The following is a 19,015-nucleotide window of genomic DNA, read 5'->3' on the forward strand; positions in this document are numbered from 1 at the left end:
CATTCCTGATCGAATTATTCCTCAGAACAGAGTATTTCTTTTTGGTTAATTTTATTCCTGTTTCAGATATACATATAGGAAGTTCTCATCACCTTTAAAAAGCAGTGCTGAACTGCTGCAAACATTAGCTTTCTTACCTTCTTTCAGTACAAGGATGTTTTGCTTTAAAGTTTGGGTAGTTGGACATGGTTTTATGTTTGTTCAAGATGATCCTGATACTTTCAGAACAGAAGGCATGTTTTCTCAGGTATTTCTCACTGTATTAAACACCTTCCAAAAAGAAAAAAACCCTTCAGAAAAGCAGTATCAAAAAACTTTGCCATCACTTACTGGGGAAAAATAAATATAGTAGAAATAGAAAATGAGTTGTATTCCTTATTCCCTGATAATATAAACTGCCTTGTGGCCAGCTAGGTGACTTTAACTTTTTTTTTTTAAAAAAAGAAGGTTCAAAGCCTTAAAAGGCTTTAACTTTTGCAGGGACCAGAATTACCCTGTGCAAGCCCTTCTCTTAGATCTGCTCTGTACTCTCACTCAAGTGACTCAGCATGGCAGTGTAGTATGTTCCATGCAAGTAAATTCCACCTTGTACTGTTTTTTTCCACCACTTTTGTGTCATTTTAGCATCATAAAAATAAATTGCATCTTTTTCACTGGAGGAAATCTTGTCCTTGTGAGAAAAAATGAGTTTATCTAGTGGAAGAAAGTAGTAGTTAGTATTAGAATGACCTAGTGATTTTGGGTGTTTGGTGAATATTAATAAAGGCTGGCTGTGAGGAAGCTTGTGGTGACACAAGCTATGTAAGAAAAATTATTCAGAACGCATTTGTAGAAGTTACCAAAGATCAGGAGAAAGTCTTATTTTTTTTTGATTTAACAAAATATCGTAGAATGTTAACTAGGAAGTATGAAAAAGGTACAGTGTAGATCTGCTCACTTTGCACGTTTTCAATTTCTGAGAGCAGAAGACAACTAGAGAAAGACATTCAGAATTTATCCATTTACTGAAGAGATCTAGAGCATGTTAGGACTGACTTTATAATCAGGTTAGAAATGGTAACAAGAAAAAGACTTTATATTGGCAAAACTGAAAGTCCTGTGTTCATTCTTTAACTATTATGTAGCACATAAAGTTTTTAAAAAATCTTCCCTTTGATACAGAATTAATTTTGTCAAAATTCTGTCGAGCCTTTTACTGCGTACCTCCTATTGCTGAATATATAGCTGAAGGGTTATGTTAAAAATGATCTGGTAGATCACAAAAAAAGAAACAGCAAATATGAAGTACTAATGTGTAAACTGAGTGTTTGCGTTGCACTTGATTTCTGGAACTGGTGTATGTTGTGGTATAGTCAGCCAGCTCTTTGTCTTGAAAATGCTCTGCCTTATTTAGTATCTTAGTTGGGGGAACACTGTAGTACTTCTTGCAGGATTTAAAAATTATTTTTCTAAAGGGAAATCTTTTTTTCCCTTTAGGAAAAAAAAATAAATCGGTGCTAATTATCGTCCAAACATAATATCTGTTGAAAAATGCTTTGGCAGGAATGCGTTCATTAATTTCCTTATATATTTTATTTGGGCATAAGATATTTGAGTGGTTATTATCCCAAGTACAGAGATGGAACGTCTGACTGATTTCTGAAAAATGTTTCATTGAAACAGGCATGTGTAGTATGAACAAATGGAGTGATACATAGGCAAACTTGTTTTTTGCCACTACCTATTGTGCCTGTTCAGTAAGTATCATAACCAGCTGCATGACCAGATTCCAGGCTCTGTTTTAGTTTGAAGTTCGCATCTTTTAATCTTTCCGTGAAAGAAACCAGAAACCTTTAAGTAATCAGGGTAAACACAGGCGTTTTAATTTAAAAAAAGGGAATTCTAGTTCACTGTAAGGTGGGGGAAATTCTGGCCGTTGGAAGATTCCATAGATACTCTTAAGAAGTATAAATGGAAAGTCACTTTCACATAACAGAATATCTGCAGCTATTCTGTTTTCAAAAAAAATGAGAGGATTTAAATTGATAAAAAGGTAGGCGTGTATTTCTGTTTATTTCTATCCAACTTAAGTAAAATTTGAGATTATGTAGGAGATAAAATTCTATCTCACCCTTGCCATGTAGTGACAATGCTTTCATTTTCCAAGATATATTTCAAAAAAGCAAGTTTGTGGTAAAGATGGGAATGAGATAGGAATTTCTTGGCACAATTGGTTCTTCTCATACTCAAGTTCCTAAAAAGCCTAAAGATGTTTTATACTAACAGTGCACAAATAGGTATATTTCTAAAAACAGATGTACATTTGAAGGTACTTGAGAGAACAGGGGCTATTTCAGTAGTAAGGAGTGTTACTATCTTATCTTACAAATCTGGATCACTAGCGGTATTTTTCCTTGTGGATGTGAATTTATTAATTTCCCTTTTCACTTGGCTTGAATGTTTTACCAAGATACAGTCAAACAGTGTATCCTTAGAAATTAAAAGGACGGCTTGAAGCAGACAAGCTAAACATGGCATTTTTCTCCCTAAGGAGAAAGTCCAAAATGGTGTTTGTTTTATTTTTGTTTGTTTTAGATTATTATTCATTTTACATTTCTTTGGTAAGAAAACTTGTTTTGGCTGTACTTCAAATTCTATAAAGCTAATTCTTTCCTCTTCCCGTAGTTCAGTGAGATATTGGTCATTATCTACACCTGCAAGATCTTATGGTGCTGTTTCTTTCATGTTTTTCTCCAAAGAAAAACAGGAAGAATAAAGCATTCAGTAGGCTTCTGGGATCACATTGAACTGTACTGTCCTTATGCTCTCTCTGACGTGATTCCCACAGGTTATTGATCTCTCCTCTCCTCCTTGTTAGAGCTTTGAGAGTTTATTTGTTATTTGCAAGAGTTCAGTAAAGATGGGCAGCTCTTTCAAAGGAAAGACAGAAGATGTTCTGGTTTGTACATTGCAGAAAATACAAAAAAAAGTGCAGAGTGTGTGGAAGGGGACTTAATTTATATTATAGCTTATCAGAGTAACTCTGGTAATTATTACAGGTTTGGAATTATTATTTTGGGTACAGGGCGGTAGGGCAAAGGTCCTATACTTTAGAAATGTGTGTTCTAAGAAGTGTTGAAAAAACTCTTCTTAGCTGAATGTGTTTTCTGGATAATCCTTTTATTATACAGATGTACAGGTCTCTCTCATTAGTAATAAACCTCTTGTACTAACTGTTTCTTCTGTAGATGCATCTATAACAGGCATAAAATTTCATGCAAGTGCTTTTTACCCCTTTTCCCGTTGACTCCACATTGTTCATTTTTGAGGGAGAGATCATACATCCAGCTTCTACTCATCTATTCTAATTTGATCTGGGGTCAGTGTGTTTCGAAGCCTTTGTATTGCTCTTCCCTGATAGGGGCAGCTGTTGTTTTACTTAGTTGCTGTCTCCAACTTGTCTGAAGCCAACTGCAAAATAGTTTGTGAATGCTCCCTGTCAGACTGAATATATTATTTGCCACTCCGGTAACAGTATTTTAATATTGTAATGGGAAGGAATGTTTCAGTAGAAGATTGTATTCTTTTGTCAGTGCTTATGGTTCTTGCCTGTAATAGTGATTTCAGAATTTTTCAGTCTTGAGTATCTTTTATATTTAGCTGTATGGTATGGGGAAAGGTATCATTATGTATATTCAGCATTTCATCCTGTGCAGTACTAAATGTTTGTGCTGTAGCTGAGGAATTTAAAAATGGAGTAGGGAAATGATGCAAAATAAAGCAGTTACCAGAACACTATTACCACACAAATGTTGACTGTGTAAATTCATGAAGAGTTCCAAATTAATTAATTAATAGTGGGAAGGTTGAATAATTCTTAACATACAGAGGAGCTGAAGTTAGAAATTAATTTTGTCAGTCTTTGGGTCAAATTTCAAGAAAAAGTTTGCAAAGCTGCAAAGCCTCAAATGTTGAAGTAGAAGTACCAAACCGGACTGAAGAGGATTGGATTTAATTGTTGTTACTGCCATTTAACCATGTTACTGACATGACTGTAGTTTATTTCCAGGAAGCTGTTCTGAAAGGTAAATAAATATGAATTAGTGAAACTGGGGAATAAGGGAATTAAAGCATACGCTCTGTCCTCTAAACATTTTCATAAATGACAGAAAAAATAGCTATGCTTAACAAATAATAGAGTAGTAAAAAATCAGAATGAGAGCAGCTGTGGAAGTACCTGAAAATTGCCCAAGAGGCTGAAGCAGTTGCTGAAAGTGATTGATTGAATCTTCTGGAGTTAAGGTTTTACTATTGGGTGAATTTATTTTGGCCTGAGGGGCTGGTAAGGTTAAGTGCGAGGTACTGCCAGAACAGTGAGAGTAGGAGCAGCAAACAGAGTTCTTAGAAGATGTGTTAACCAGGACAGTACTATAAGAAGTACGAGCTGCTTTCAGAGGAAAATAAGCAATTTAACAGTATAAGAGCTTGTGTTTCATTTTAATTTTGCTGCAATACAAATGGCCTCACAACGTTGCAACTGAATTCTTTATTGTGGAGAACAGGGGAAGCTCATGCTGATGATGCCTGTCCTCAATATAAGCTGCGGTGAAGGACAGGACTGGGAAAAACCTTAAGAATTAATCTTAAGTGAAAAGATTAAAACAGGTAGCGATCCTTTGTTCTGTGAACAGTGTTATTTTCTGTATAATAGAAGGCAAAAGAATTAAGAGTAAAGGAAATAGAGGAAGTAAGTCTGGGGAAGAAGGGTTTGATTTTTACCTCAAAGATAGTGTTAGCCATCTCTTTGCTTTGATGAAAAAGTAATTGAATAAAAAAATGAAGTAATGAACTATTCCCAGTAAGCATCATGGACTTTGGGAGCATGCTAGTCTTCCTTACGTTCAGTGTCTTGAAACATAGTATGCCAACAAAAATACCAGCAAAGTGCTGTATGAAGTTTGAATGCAGACAGAGCTAAAATAAACATTGGTGACTCAGTGGCTAAACAAAAATATCTGTGTTAAATGGGATAGTCTCTTCTTTGATGGCTATTGCTTTACCTTGTGAAGAAACATTAGAGAAATGCAGGACAAGCCTTTTTACACTGAATGGCTTGTTTTTGCTGAAGTGAGTCTTCTCCACACTAGTCTGGCTCTGACATAAAATGATTTTACGTATAGACTTACTTCTTCCAAATGTTAGCTGTACTCGTTATCAGAGCAGCAGCAGAAAGTGACATTACAGCGTTTCATATGGTTTAATGTGTTGTATACTGCACTTTTTATTTTACTTTTTTTTTTTTACCAAATTGGAACGTCCTTTGTAGTCATGCTTGGTATGTAAGTACTGGCGGTCCTCCTTGTTTACTCCTTATTACCAGAGATGTTCCTTTGATGTTTCTATTTTTAGTCACTCCTAAATATATAAAACTCATTTTATTTATATAACAGGAGAGAAAAAAACAAAGGGACGACAGTACTGACAGAATGTGTTGTTGCTTTCAGTTGGATAAGTTAAAAGCATTTCTTTCCCAAAGACTGTCTTCAACAAGTATGATAAAGTGGGGATCTTTAATAAAGGAAAAAAAAGGCAGATTTCTAATACCTCCCTTATAAGTGTTGTTGTGAACTTTAGTTGTGGTTTATTTTCAACTTCCTACAACAAATTGTAGGATGTCTTCATTTTTAACATGATGTCCTTGTGTGCTGAATTCCACAGCAAAAACTAATGTCATAGTGAAAACCAGATACAACAGAAAGAGTTTTAATCATGCTTTTTAGTAAAATCAAAAAAAAAAAAGGAGAGGAAGGGAGGAATATTTTGTAGTAATGCTGTACATTATTGTTCTGTAGCTAAAATGAGCAAAAGCTTAAATTTTGAGTGATACTAGGAAGATTTCATTTGTCGTAGTCATCTGAAAAACCACAATAAATTCTTCATGCAGGTTTGACTTCCCTGAATAGCTCTTTCTAACTCACTCCTGCGTGGTATGCTGGTTTTATATTTTCGCTTTCACAAGTGAGGATATAGTGCTGCCTTCTATAGTCTCCCCGTTGAAACGTCGGTTGTGCTGTGCAATCCATTGTGTTTCTTCTTCAATTAAAGTTATGAGTAAGTAATATAGTAGCATAAAAAGGACACTGCTGTCTTTAAAAGCATTTGGGAAATTCCTGCATTACATCTGTTTTGTTAGTTCAGAAGCGAGTCTCTTGCAGTGCACGTCATGTAAATAAGCAGCTCTGTACGTAAGGTAATGAAGCAGCTGAACTTCTTGGGAGTGATGGCTAAATAACATGTGGTAGGCTTTTTGATGTGGAGGAGAGGCGATAGCGTATTATTTTTAGTAGTATGAAGCAGACCTAGTTTTTCCATGACAGTTTGAACCAAGGGCTGCCGCAGTCCTGCCATTCCTTAATGATTTGCTGTTCCTGCTTCCTGTTTTACATCAGAAAGTGCTGCCCTTCATCTGACCGCTTAGTGCCTCCATTTGGTGGACAGCTTAACCTTGGATTAGCTGACTTGCTGCGGGGTGAGTTCTGTTTTAGCACTGACAGAAGTGATAGAATGGGAACACACAGCCAGGGAAAAAGGCCTTGCAGTAGACCACCCTTAAATATATCTGAACTTCCGCAGAACTGTGACCAAGTGTGTTCACCTGCAGATAAGATAATCAAAAATGTGGTGTAACAGAATATAACAGATGAAAACAAAACAAGATATCCTACAGAAGAGGAAAGTCCCGTATTGGTAATTTCAATAGCTTAACAACGTTAATAAAAGATTTAATTGAGCAGACCTTAAGTAAATTCTGGAATGCACTTTAACATTCTTACTCCACTGAAAGTTTTTACTGTTGTACAAGTCTGAGTTCTAAAAGTGAGGACAAGAATCTCTTAAAATATTTCACGTGTGAAGTGTTCATGTATTCTACTTGATGCGTTACTGCAGTATTAAATTTCTGAGCTTTGGCTAGTATTGACTATTAAAGAAGTTGTTCAGGCCAGCTGCAAGTGTGAAGCAGCTGTCTCCATTATATACAGTGGTTGAAACTCTCTAGATCAGTAGTTCGTTATCAACAGAAGAACGTCTGTTGATGGAAATGATTTTTTGAGACCATATTTACTGCAAGAAATTTAGGTCATTTGCAACTTAATTATATTAAATCTTGTTTAAACTGTTAAATTTCTCCACTCCTCTCAAGTGATCTTCATAGTAGTAAGAAGAAACTAATGTTATTCATTAGAATAATTTCCGAAAGGGGATATAAAACCTGTTTTTTATATTATGATTACAAGTTTGCACTCCGTTTTTAAGAAGATGGAAAATAATTAAAAGGTAAGCACAAATTTATGATGATCCGTGCAGGCACATTTTATCGTATATTTTTACAGATTTGGATATGTCCCAATCAGAGAGAGAGAGAGAGACATAAATATATCTAGTTTAATTGGCTCATGGGTAACAATATATACTGATTCTTGTCTTCTCTAGGCTTTTGTTATAGTAATAGGAGAAAGAAGCTTCTCCAACAATTATTTCTAAGCATCTTAATCCAGCTGTTACTTTAAAACTTTTCCCAGACATCTTTGATAGTTTATAGAACCCAGGAAAATCATTGTGCCTACCTACATCTTACGTTGAATACCCTATCTTTTTCATCTCTTCCTTCTCTTTCAAAATATTCGTTGGAGATGTGTGCCACCCTCCTCTGTATTCATTTTTTTAAGCTGTTACAACGTGTAACTGTAAGAAACAATAGAGTGGTATTTCTGAAAAAGACCCTAGTAAATTTATTAAATTGGCTTCCCAAAGAGAAGTGAAGAAATTGTTGTGTAAAACTAAGTAGACACATGCCCTGCCAAAGCAGAATTATGCATAGATTGGGGATGCTAATTAGCTTCTACATGGTTATTCTGTATAGTCCATAAAATGTATGTAATCTATTTGGTTTTGATAGACATTGTGGACAGAAACATGACGTTGATCTATACCGGTAATTCATTTTGTGGTATCTATAACTTTTTTCATTCTTCATCCCATTTTTTTTCCTCCTTGTTTTCTTTCTTTGAGTATTCTTCCTGTGCTTCTTCTGTTTTTTTTCCCCCTTCCATTTCTTTGTTCCTTTTTATTTTGATGGCCCTGGAACAGAATTTGTAAGCTGGGATCTTCATATAAAAGCTTGTTAAAGCTCAGGAGATCTAGGGGTGCTGCTTGACAGCAGGCTCAACATGAGCCAGCAGTGTGCCCTGCAGCCAAGAGGGCAAAATGCGTTTTGGGGTGCATTAAACACAGCAGAGCCAGACAGTCAAAAGAGATTATTTTCCCGCTACATTTTTTTAGTGTTGGTGCAGCCTCACCTTGAATATTGCATGCAGTTCTGGGCTTCACGATATAAAGAGGTTGTCAAGGTCCTTGAAAGTCCAGAGGACAGCAAAGCCTGGAGGGCACATCCTATGACGAGAGGCTGAGGACGCCTGGGTTGTCCAGTCTGAAGAAGAGATGGCTGAGAGGCAACCTTGTTGCTCTCTGCAACTTCCTGAGGAGGGGAAGGGCAGAGGAAGGCACCCGTCTCTTCTCCCTGGTCACTGATGACAGGATGCATGGGAACAGCACAGAGCTATGCCAGAGATAGACTAGTTATAAGGAAAAATTTCTTTCCCGCGAGGGTGGTCAAGCACTGCAACAGGCTTCCTGGTGAGGTGGTTGATGCCCTGTGCCCATCAGTGTTCAAGACACATTTGGACAATGCCCTTAATCATGAGCTTTAACTTTTGGTTAGCCACAAAGTGGTTGGGCAGTTGGATTAGATGATCCTTGCAGGTCCGTTCCATCTGAACTATTCTATTCTCTATCTAAAATCTAGATGAAATATTTCTCCCCATGTGCAAGGAGTGTCTTACGAAGCCGTGATTCTGTCCTGTCCGCCTGCATTGAGAAAGGTGACAAGAAAACTGCAGTGAATTAACCATGCATTATTTTCCTTACCCTTCATTTCTAGTTAGTTGGTTTTTTAGATTCCTGTTTTACTTCATATTGTTGACCTTGAAACCTGTTCAAAATAACTGTACTTTTCCTTGTTAGTGAACTTCCTGTGAGGCTTGGAGGGTTGGTTGTTTTTTTCCCCCAACTTTGTATGTATGTCTTAACTGCAGTCGAATTGTATTGATCTTGGGTACCAAAAGTTCTATTTTTTGTTCAGATGGTTTTCTTTTTTGAAATTGCAGCCTTGTACCTAAGTGGAAGAAATGCTACTTGTAGGATTGTTCTTGAGGAGACATAGTATGAAGAGGAAAAATTTGTCACCCTGCACTTTTAACACATTTTTATACTAAATATTAACCAGAATGTATTAAAGAGGTCAGATAACTGTACGTACAAGTCGTCTTGGCAGTGCTTTCTGGAGGAAAGATTTTCGTGTGCAGTAACAGTAAAGTAACCAGTAAGCACTTCCATTTTCAGGCTATTTAAAGCATGCTGTATTGCCAGTGTTAGTTTTGAAATCTAGATGTCTAATTATACAAAAATAAAGCTTGTCATACAGACATCTGTGGTTTAATGCTGACTGATGATTTATGGTCATCAAGCTTCTCTTCATTATGCTATTTTGACGTCAGAACACAAAAAATTCTAAGCTTTGGAAAAATGGCCAGGGTTTTCCACCTCATATTCAATAGGAAACTTGAGTGTCTCTTTTTAAACAGTAATGAAATGCTTGAGCATGCAGTAGAGCACTAATGAGATTTTCTTTAATACGTTGCTTATAGGCTAAGGTTTTAATATGGGAATGTTCTGGAGCCTGTGTCAGGAGAAACATAGTTGGCCATGATATACAAGATTGGAGCTATCTTAAATAGCTTAAGTCATGTCGGACTGAGTCATTAGTAGCTTACTTTAACTTAAACTTGGGACTGGTAAACTGTCCCGGAAAGTGAAAGCTTAGATGAAGTGTTCCTGGAAAGTCACGTTGCTTGGAACACAGTGACTAATGAGAAGTATTTATTGCTTTATCAAGTTAATTTTTCTTGTGTATTGTTGGAAACGGTATGTTTTCTGCTGTTTTTTTCTTACGTATTTACATAGGTATTTTCAAAGCTTCACTTTATTTTCAAATATGTTGTATTAGTAAGGATAATAAGTGGTTGATCTTGCTTTAGGGATGATATCTCCGCTAAATTTCAGAATGAAATGTAGAAAAATAAGATGCAGAATCCACAGATCTGTGGTGGAATCGCTGGTGGCTATGCTACTTCTTTCTCAGGGCAGATTAACACTGAACATAAATGGAATCTTTCAGTAATACTAGCAGCTGTTGTGACTCTGAGACCCGGGTCTCTTGGCACTTGTGTGTGTAGATGATCTCAGATGCCAGATTTGGAGTGATTGACGAAGGAAAAGACAACCTTCCAAGTTTTCACATCTGTTGCAAATCCTGGACAATGCTTGTAAAGGGATGCTCTTTGGTCAAAGGATAATTTTTGCCTTTGATAGGTGAAACTCACTCAGGATCAAATGATACAGGTCTGTAGATAGTAAATGAGTACAGGCTGTACATCCAGGAGCTGGGGACGTTCATAGGTGTCTGCAGCAATATATGCTGGGAAGCACAGCAGTGACGGTTTTACATCAGGTGTAATTAGATAGTGGAAGATCCTTTTTAATATCCAGACAATGTGTCTGAACCAGTTGTTATGACTATCCTGTTAGTTTCTCAACAGACATTTGGAAGCTAGAAAGAGCCATTGATGGTCAGTGGTATTAGGGTTGGAGAACCTTCCAAAATAGTTTACATTTAATGTCAGTAGATTCAGATTCTTGAGCAATGTCTCTACCAAATATTGTTTTTACAGTGATGGTTCCATGGGGCACTTTTCCCAGAAATGACTGCTTAACCTTTACCATGAGGTGTTTTCACACTTTGAATTCTGACTCTCTTAAACTTGTGGAGGGATACTTAATTTATCTTAAAATACAAATACTGTTACTTCTCTGTAACAAAACTCTTGATTTCATAAAAATTCTTACTAATCCATATGAAATCTTTGTATATATGGCAAGAGTTTGAGATCAAATGTATTGTACTGTAAAGTATGCAAAAAAGTTTGTGGTAGGGAATAGACTAAGGGGTCTTTCTGTAATTGCTACTGTCACATAGTACAATTTTGCACATGATTTAGTAATGTGTAATACAATGGAGATTTAGGTCAATGCACTGTCCTGTGAATCAAAAAATTGCTTTCAAAAAGGCTTTCTTCGTAGCAGGTATTTCTATCCTAGGAAATCAGTATTTTTAAGTAAGTAGTGAAGAAGCTGCAAGAAACCTTACATGTATGTGAGTATAAATAAGTTCAAACTAAAAAGGACAAAGAAAACTGTTGAATTACCCCCTTTGAAGATCTTTCTTATTTATATTGCTTAATTATATTTCATACACTAAGTTCTTTTTGGAGTTACACTTTTCTCCAGGTTATCCTTGTAAGTCTTAAATTGTTGAAATAGAAGCTTTTGGGTGGGTTAAAACTAAAGGTGCAAATGATAATAAAGTTGACTTGAACTTTTTTACCAAACGAATAATCTACTCTCATCATGAAAACTAAAGCAAGTTATGCATCTGCAGGTCAGATGGAACAGTACGAGGGTTATTATTTGCTTTACTGTTTGTAGAAGTTGTAGACTTCTCTAATTGGCAGGTCGGCTGCTCTTTTCACATAGTTCTGATCTAGAGCTTCTGCATTTTCTTAAGCTTCTCACAAACATGTTCCCGTTGTAATAGACCTGATCATAACAATACATTTTACTGTAATACAGCCCAGAATATGTTGGCCATATTAGGCTATCTATTGAAATTACACATTCAGAGCTAAATTGAATACTTCTATAACAGCATGTAAAGTTCATTTCGGCTCATCATTCCAAAATTGCAACACTTTTTTTTAAAAAGAAAACCGTATACATGCATCCTGAGAATTTAGAAGTTAATACAGTAGTTGTGTTATGAAAATATTTCATTTCACTACAATACTTTCTGATGTGAAAATATCAAAACACTTTGAATTTTTTTAAAAAAAAAAAACAACAGAAACAATGTTCTTTGCTCATAGCAAGAAATGGAGGTCTCTGAATGGAAGCTGACAAAACATTTTTTTCAGCTGCAATAGTTGAATGGAATGAGATGATAAATATAAAAATAGCACTGAATAGACAAAGCTTAGTAGGAGTTTTATATGCATATCACAAGTCTGAAACCTGTTTCTAGTAAAGAGCATTGCAAGAGGCAGTCAAACTTGAGAGCAAATGCTGATATCTTGCATGACAGATTGGCCACCTCAGTGAGAAGCCTGCAGCAGCCATAAGAAGTTAAGATGGTGCTTTAATCCTAACCATTTGAAATATTGTTCATGTGTACACATTCATTTTATATATACATAATGTTAATTGAATTTATAAAGAGAAAAATAAAGTATATGGACTACAACTGGAAGCAAAAGCTATTCGGGTGAAGATCAACTTTGCAAGTTTTAAAACTTACCAAAGGTGGTTTTCAACACCTGTTTTTTAGAAATGTCATTTAAATGCTTAGCTTAATAAACATGTAAGTGAGGCAAATGAGAAAATCAAGTGTACATTGAAAAAAACGACAATTACAGCATTGAAATAAATCACTTAAGTGTAGTAGATACTTAGTATTCAGGAAAAGGGATAAAAATCTCATAAGAGTGGTCACCTAACTGTACCTGTTTACTTTCTAAATGAACCAACTGATCGTAATATCCTGATAATGGATTGGGCAAGGTTTGCTATACCATATGAAAGGCACAGCAGTGTGCCTCATTATGAATATTTCTGCTGTGTTTTAAATAAAGTGATGGAATGATGCATGATTGTTTATTTCAGAGGCTTTATGTCAGTGTTGTACCAGTGCATCTTGTTGTCTTCCTAGCAGTATGATATTCTTTATCTGTTAAAATTTGAAGCTTTAGAGAGATTTAGAGAGTAATATTTTTAAAATAGTTTCTTGTACACTTGTATTTTGCATGTATTCTGTGGAAGCAATGTTGGACTTGAAATAAAAAAGTATTCTTGTGCTTAGGAAGCATTCTATATTCTCTTCCTAAGTTACTTGTCTTCATTCAAATATAAATAAAAATCCAAATAAACATCCAAATGTTTATCTTATGCTGTGTGTGCATTTCAGCTGCATCATAAGAGCAGCTTAAATCTGCAGTTTATATGTGTTACGATGAACGAGTTTCTATCCTTACTTAATCTGTAGACCTGTAGAGTATTGCTGGATTATGTGGTTGGAGCATTGGTATTTGTGTCTCTGAACCTGGTGGTTCCTTAGAAAAAAGAAATTTTCTAGCAAAATTACAGCAATTTAGCTAAATTATGGCAATATAGCAAAATTATGACAACAGCCTCAACCTTTTTTTGGTAAAAGTGAAGGACTCACTTTCATATGTAGCTTTACAGAAGTTAAAGGCTTATCAATAAATGGGTTTCTTCTGTAGGTTACAAACATAAGAGGAAGTAGAATCTATATATAGGTTTAGAAATAGAATTTCTCTAATCTTAAGGTTACGCAAGCGAAAGGAAGTGAAGAAAATTAATTCAAGATAGGTCAGTCATTAAATCGAGTACTGAGAAGGAAGGAGGTCGGGTTTGTAGCCAAAGCATTCTCAGCCTTAGCTGTTACACGGAACTGAGGACCTGCTGGAGCACTGTCAGTATTTAGTACCCATAGCCTTAAAATGTCTCAGCCTGGTTCTCATTCGAAAGGCTAGGGGCTTTCCTGAAACCACCACCAAGTCATTTGCAGTAAACCCGTTTTCAGCTCAGTATTTACCTTCCTGAAAAGGGTTATCTGGTAATTTTGTAGCCATGGCTATATTTGATTTAGTATATGATTCTTTAAAATGACCACTTGGTTAATCATACTCCCGTGACTTCTTTCACTGATGAACAGCCTTGTACAAAGCAGCCACACGTGTTCTGAAATGCAGTTCACTGGCATGGATGTTGTCTTCAGAGTTAAATGCCAGAGAAATCCTCAAATTCAACACCAAAATGGTCTAGCAGTACTTAAACATCTTGCTTTATGCTGACTGTTTCACTGGAGCTAAAAAATAAAAAAATCACTGGAACCTGAAATGCAGGCTGATCAAAACCAATCACAGACTCATTAATAGAGTCTATCACAGTAGCTAACTAGGGTAGATAGTTCAAACATGTTTTTAGGAGCTAATCCCATAACAGTGGGAATGATAGGTTGCCTATAAAGGACCCATGGAAGACCTGAAGGTAGAAAAAAATATACTAATCTATTTTCATGTGCCTAGAACTCATGGTGAAGAGGTTGTTGCCTCCACTGGAAAAATATTTAAGGGTTCTTGGGTTGGTAACCACCAATGTATTGCATTCACGCTCGCCTCCTAGCTTTTTTTGGGGTAACTTCTCGTTCCCAGCATTCGTGCTAAGCTGCTGTGGTAGTTTGCTGCATTTAGGAGGGAAAGTCACATATATGGGAAAGCATACACAATTTTTGCCTGAAGATTTAGTGCTTGTTTTTATGATCACTGAAACAGATGCTAACGTAATACAAGATTTTTCCAAGAGCATTTCTTCAAATGAGTTGCAAGTTGCTGGTAACCTCTCTAGGGAGGATGTTGGTCTTTGATCCATCTCACGGATTTGTTCCTCTTGGTTGATTTTTCCAGCCACTGTAGACATTTGTAGTAGCCAGGCTTTCCCATTCCTTTTCAAAACTAAAAAAAAGTTACCTTTACTTCTTCATAGTACTTAGCAAATAAACTTTATGGGAGGACAGAAAGACCACCATCCTTGTTCTTTCTAAAAGACAGAATTAGGCCAGGGTTTAGGCTCTTCCAGTACTGGCCCAGAGACAGTAAATGTTTATTCTGTTCAATATTGAACTTGTGTTTCCATTTCCATGGAAGTGGGAACAGCTGGGGCAGAAGAGCAAGGGAGCAGTCATTAGTTTCCTTCTCACTTTCTTGATTAAAAGTGACAGTGGGGGGAAGAAAGAGCATTATCAGACACACAAAAAAAAGAACTCTCAAAAAATAACACTGTAAAAGGACAGGGGTGGCTTTTTAAAAATTGAGACATTGGAGTGACATCGAGATAGTGGGTACTTGCACAATCCATATGATTATACAACGTACAGTATTCAGTAGCACTTTACATAGTTCCTTGATCTGTAGCTTAGACGATTATATGTGGTATGTTATAGCAGTAACAGAAGATAAATTGATTTCATTTGAGAGGTGGCTACGTATCTTCAATAGCCCAAATGCCGACGCTGGTGGTTGGATTGTCCTCTCTGCTGTTCTGCTCTTTGGCTTTGCCTTCCTTATTTTTTGTTCTGCAAGACTTGGTTGAGTGGAAGATGCTTTGTCCTTGCAGTGGCGGAACCTCTCTTGTAAAAAGCCGTAATGCGAGAGTACATCCATCCCTTCGTGTACACAAAGGTGTTGCTACTCTTCTCCGCGCTGCACAGCCATTTTAATCTGAATGGGAAATCTGTCTGGGGACCAGAGTACAGTAATTAGCAGTCTCTTCAGAGTGTCAGAGCAGAATTACCATTGTAATGGTTTAGCTGGAGGATAAAAGGATTGAATTTGGGTCTGCCTTCCTGCCAAACCAAATGAGTTGCCATGGGAATTTTCAAATATAAGAGGCGTTTACTTAAAGCAATTTGGCGGGTTTGAATAAACTCATAAATTACGGGTTTTAGAGGAGAGATCCCTGCTTTCTCTGGCATAGGCTGAACAGCAAAGAAGGCTGTTAGAAAGCTGCTTACATTCTTAATGAGAATAAGTTGATCCATGCTCCTGTGCAGACTATCAGCTTATTAAGGCTAAACTGTTTCTGCTAAATACAGTACAGTAAGCACATTTTCAGAGACAGAGTTTGCAACAAATCCCTGGAGTAAAAAAATAAAATCTGATTGCTCGAAACATAAATTGAATTTCCTTTGCTAGATTAGATCTATTTTCAAGTAATGCTATTAAAAATGGTTCGCTGTATTGTTTCAATAAACATTAACCTGCTATTGATTTCAACTTTCCTCTGTGCATGTAATATTTATTACAACACTTGTCAAATCTGCTTCTGGAAGGGGAGGAGGGCAGTGAAGGTTTTTTTTTGAAAACAAATAAGGCGCTGTGGCCCTTCAGACTGTTTTTTTTTCAGGTCACATGTAAATGTTTTCCCAGCTAAGACTTGCATTCTCTCTGAAGGGAGTTGGGCTTTGACCTGCTGACTTCTTTGTCAGCACCAATGCTATTGAAATGTGAGAAGATGGACTTGCTGCTTTCACAAATGCCTCAACTGATGAGCATCACTTATGCTTGTTTAACCTTCAGTTGTGCTCAAGAAGTCAGCTGTAGTAGTAAGAACTGATGACCAGGGTTTTGTACTATTTGTTTCAAAGCACGTATTAATGTTCTCCTGGCCTTGTAGATTTGCTAACTCACAGAATGAAATAGGGAAGCTTATATGCTCTTGAATTCTTGGAATTATACTTTAAAATTTATATTCTAGGATATGACATCCTTGGGATAGCATGCAACGTTTTTCTCAAAAATAGCTTTTACATTGGGCATATAGAATTAGGCTTCATTATTTGTTTCCTTATGGTCCTTTTTAGTACGTATCTCAAATCTTAACTCATCAGTGTTAAGATATTGTGGATGAACTAATTAAAAAGACAGCAGTAGTGCTGTAATGGCAGTAATTTAGGCTTTTGTTTAAAGCAGTAAAAATATGCTTAGAACTCCTTGATAGGATCTTACATCACTAGTAGGAATCCTGTAAATTAGCAAAGGAAAATAGTAAATGTGTGCTGATGATTCAGTAGCTGAACAGCTGCTAAGTTCTAACAAATTCCTAAACTTTTACTAATGATGCAGCTGAAATTCTGCTTGGTAGCCTCAGGGAACTGTTTCTGTGAAACTTCAGAACTATCTCCAAAGAAATTAGATGAAGACAAGAGTAGCATTTACTATTACTGATACTTAGAATTTTAGCTGTTCGTTTAAAGTCACTTTTAAAAGTATCGCTTTCTCATATTAATGTTGTCTTCTAAACTGTACGTCCTTTAAACTTCCAGTAGATTGGTTTCATCAGACTTCATTTCACCATTCTTTCGTAGATGAGGAGCAGCAAAATCTAATGATACTGCCAAAGTGTTTGTGAAGTGGCTTTTGAAACTAAAACTATGAATAGTTACAGTCTCTGTATCATGAGAGAGATACTAAACGATGAGAGGACATCAGTGTATTTTTGAAGTTAGTGAAGGAAATGTGGCGCTACAGAGAACAGTTCACAGGATGCTGGGTTGAACTCAAAGCATCACTTAGGTACATAGTACAAATACTATACAGCAGTTCTGCAAACTGGTGCTGGTAAAGAAACCAGTCAGAAAAAATCACAGGGCTCATTGGTGTTTCTCTGTACTAGAGTTTGCAAATTACATACGCTGTGATTTTTCTTGTGTTTTTGAATTTTGGTTCCATAGGTTGGTCGGCTTTCTTGGGCTGTACCTCAGTTTGAGTCTTGTGCCTTCTTCCTCTCATCCCCTCTGGTAGACTTGCACAGCTAAGGTGGACCTAAGTGACAGTGGGATCACAGCAGCAGCTTAAACGGGCTTGCATTTTTTTTTTTTCCTTCTTCCCAATGTAGACGTTGGGACAGGGACATCTGGTGATTATAACTGAAATCTGGGCTTCATAGTGCTACCTTAGTTTTGCTAAGAGCTCATATAATCTTTCCTGAGTAGAAAATGAGGAAAAAGTAGAAATGTTGCTTAATTTTTTTTTTTTTTTGTAATGAGGGCCTTTGATAACATGAAAATTACTGATCACTTACCTCAGAAATGTCTTCATTCATTCTGGAGAAGGATATGCAACGGTCAGGTTACCTAATAGAAGACAAATTTTTAGCAGCGCAGAGAGAAACCCTTTGGTTTTATCATCTAAAAGAACAGTATTAAAAAAAAAAAAAAACACAACTGTATAGGACTCAAATTATCTATTATGTTGTCTTAGGCAAAACTGAGTTGGACCTGCGGAGGTCTGAATTTGTGATTCCAACTGTGGGCTGTTTTCATGAGATGTGATCAGCCTGTTCAACATATAGAAGTAAAATCCTCTTTCTGCTTCACTGCTGAACCCAACTGCAGACTTCAGTTACTTATTTTGTGAATGGATATAACAAAATAACACTTCTTAGGCCTTTCTATGACCTGATTTTATTTGCTAAACAGTAGAGAAGTAACCCACAATATTTTGTGCACCAGAGCAGACAGGGCTATTCAGGAAATAGATATCAAAGGTGGGAAAAAGTGGAAAGCTGTGAAAAGCACTCATTCCCTGTGTTTAGTTTCTTACATTTCTGGGGTTCTTGGCTCCTGTTGGTGCAGGAATCCAGGGAATCAAAGAAATGTGCATTCTGCTGCATTCGGTAGGGTAGCAGCTGTTTCTTCTCAGGGCATGCCCCCCCCCCCCCCCCCCTTTTCTGATACAATTTTTAAAGTATTTTTATCCATTTTTCATTTAATTTTGGCATTGCCATATTGACCTCAGATCTTTAGATTCCTGCAGCTTGTTTCTTTGTGCAGTTGTTTTCACTTAGTCACTATCTTGTAAACTTTTGGGAGTTGAAGCTGTGTGCGCGTGCTGCTGGTATCCGAACTCCATAGCAGAGTAGCATTTACATGGTGGTGTGCAAAAATTAACGTTGTGTGCAGAAGCCCGGAAACAAAATGTGTCATAATGCATGCCATTCTTGGCTGATGGAAATCAACACTTCTCACTCAAGATAGTTCTACAGAAGAATATAATACAGAAAGATGAAAACAATATCAGTAAATTAATTGACTTTTGTAGGGTCCTCATTCCAAGACAAAGGCTAATTCTGCACGGAGCTGAGTCAATGGACAGGTCCATTCGGGGGAAGTCTCAGCTCCCCCAGTTTCTCCTCCCTGATGCTGACGCACAGTTGAGCCTGCAGGGAG

At 36.7% G+C, this 19,015-nt stretch overlaps 1 protein-coding gene across 15 annotated transcripts in view; it reads left to right on the forward strand.

Annotated features, from left to right (window-relative positions):
- Nucleotides 1-19,015, forward strand: part of QKI (QKI, KH domain containing RNA binding) — a 158,323-nt gene that overhangs the window by 102,617 nt on the left and 36,691 nt on the right. The window lies entirely within an intron of this gene.

This window comes from Anser anser (assembly GCF_964211835.1).
Source record: "Anser anser genome assembly, chromosome: 3".
NCBI lineage: Eukaryota > Metazoa > Chordata > Aves > Anseriformes > Anatidae > Anser > Anser anser.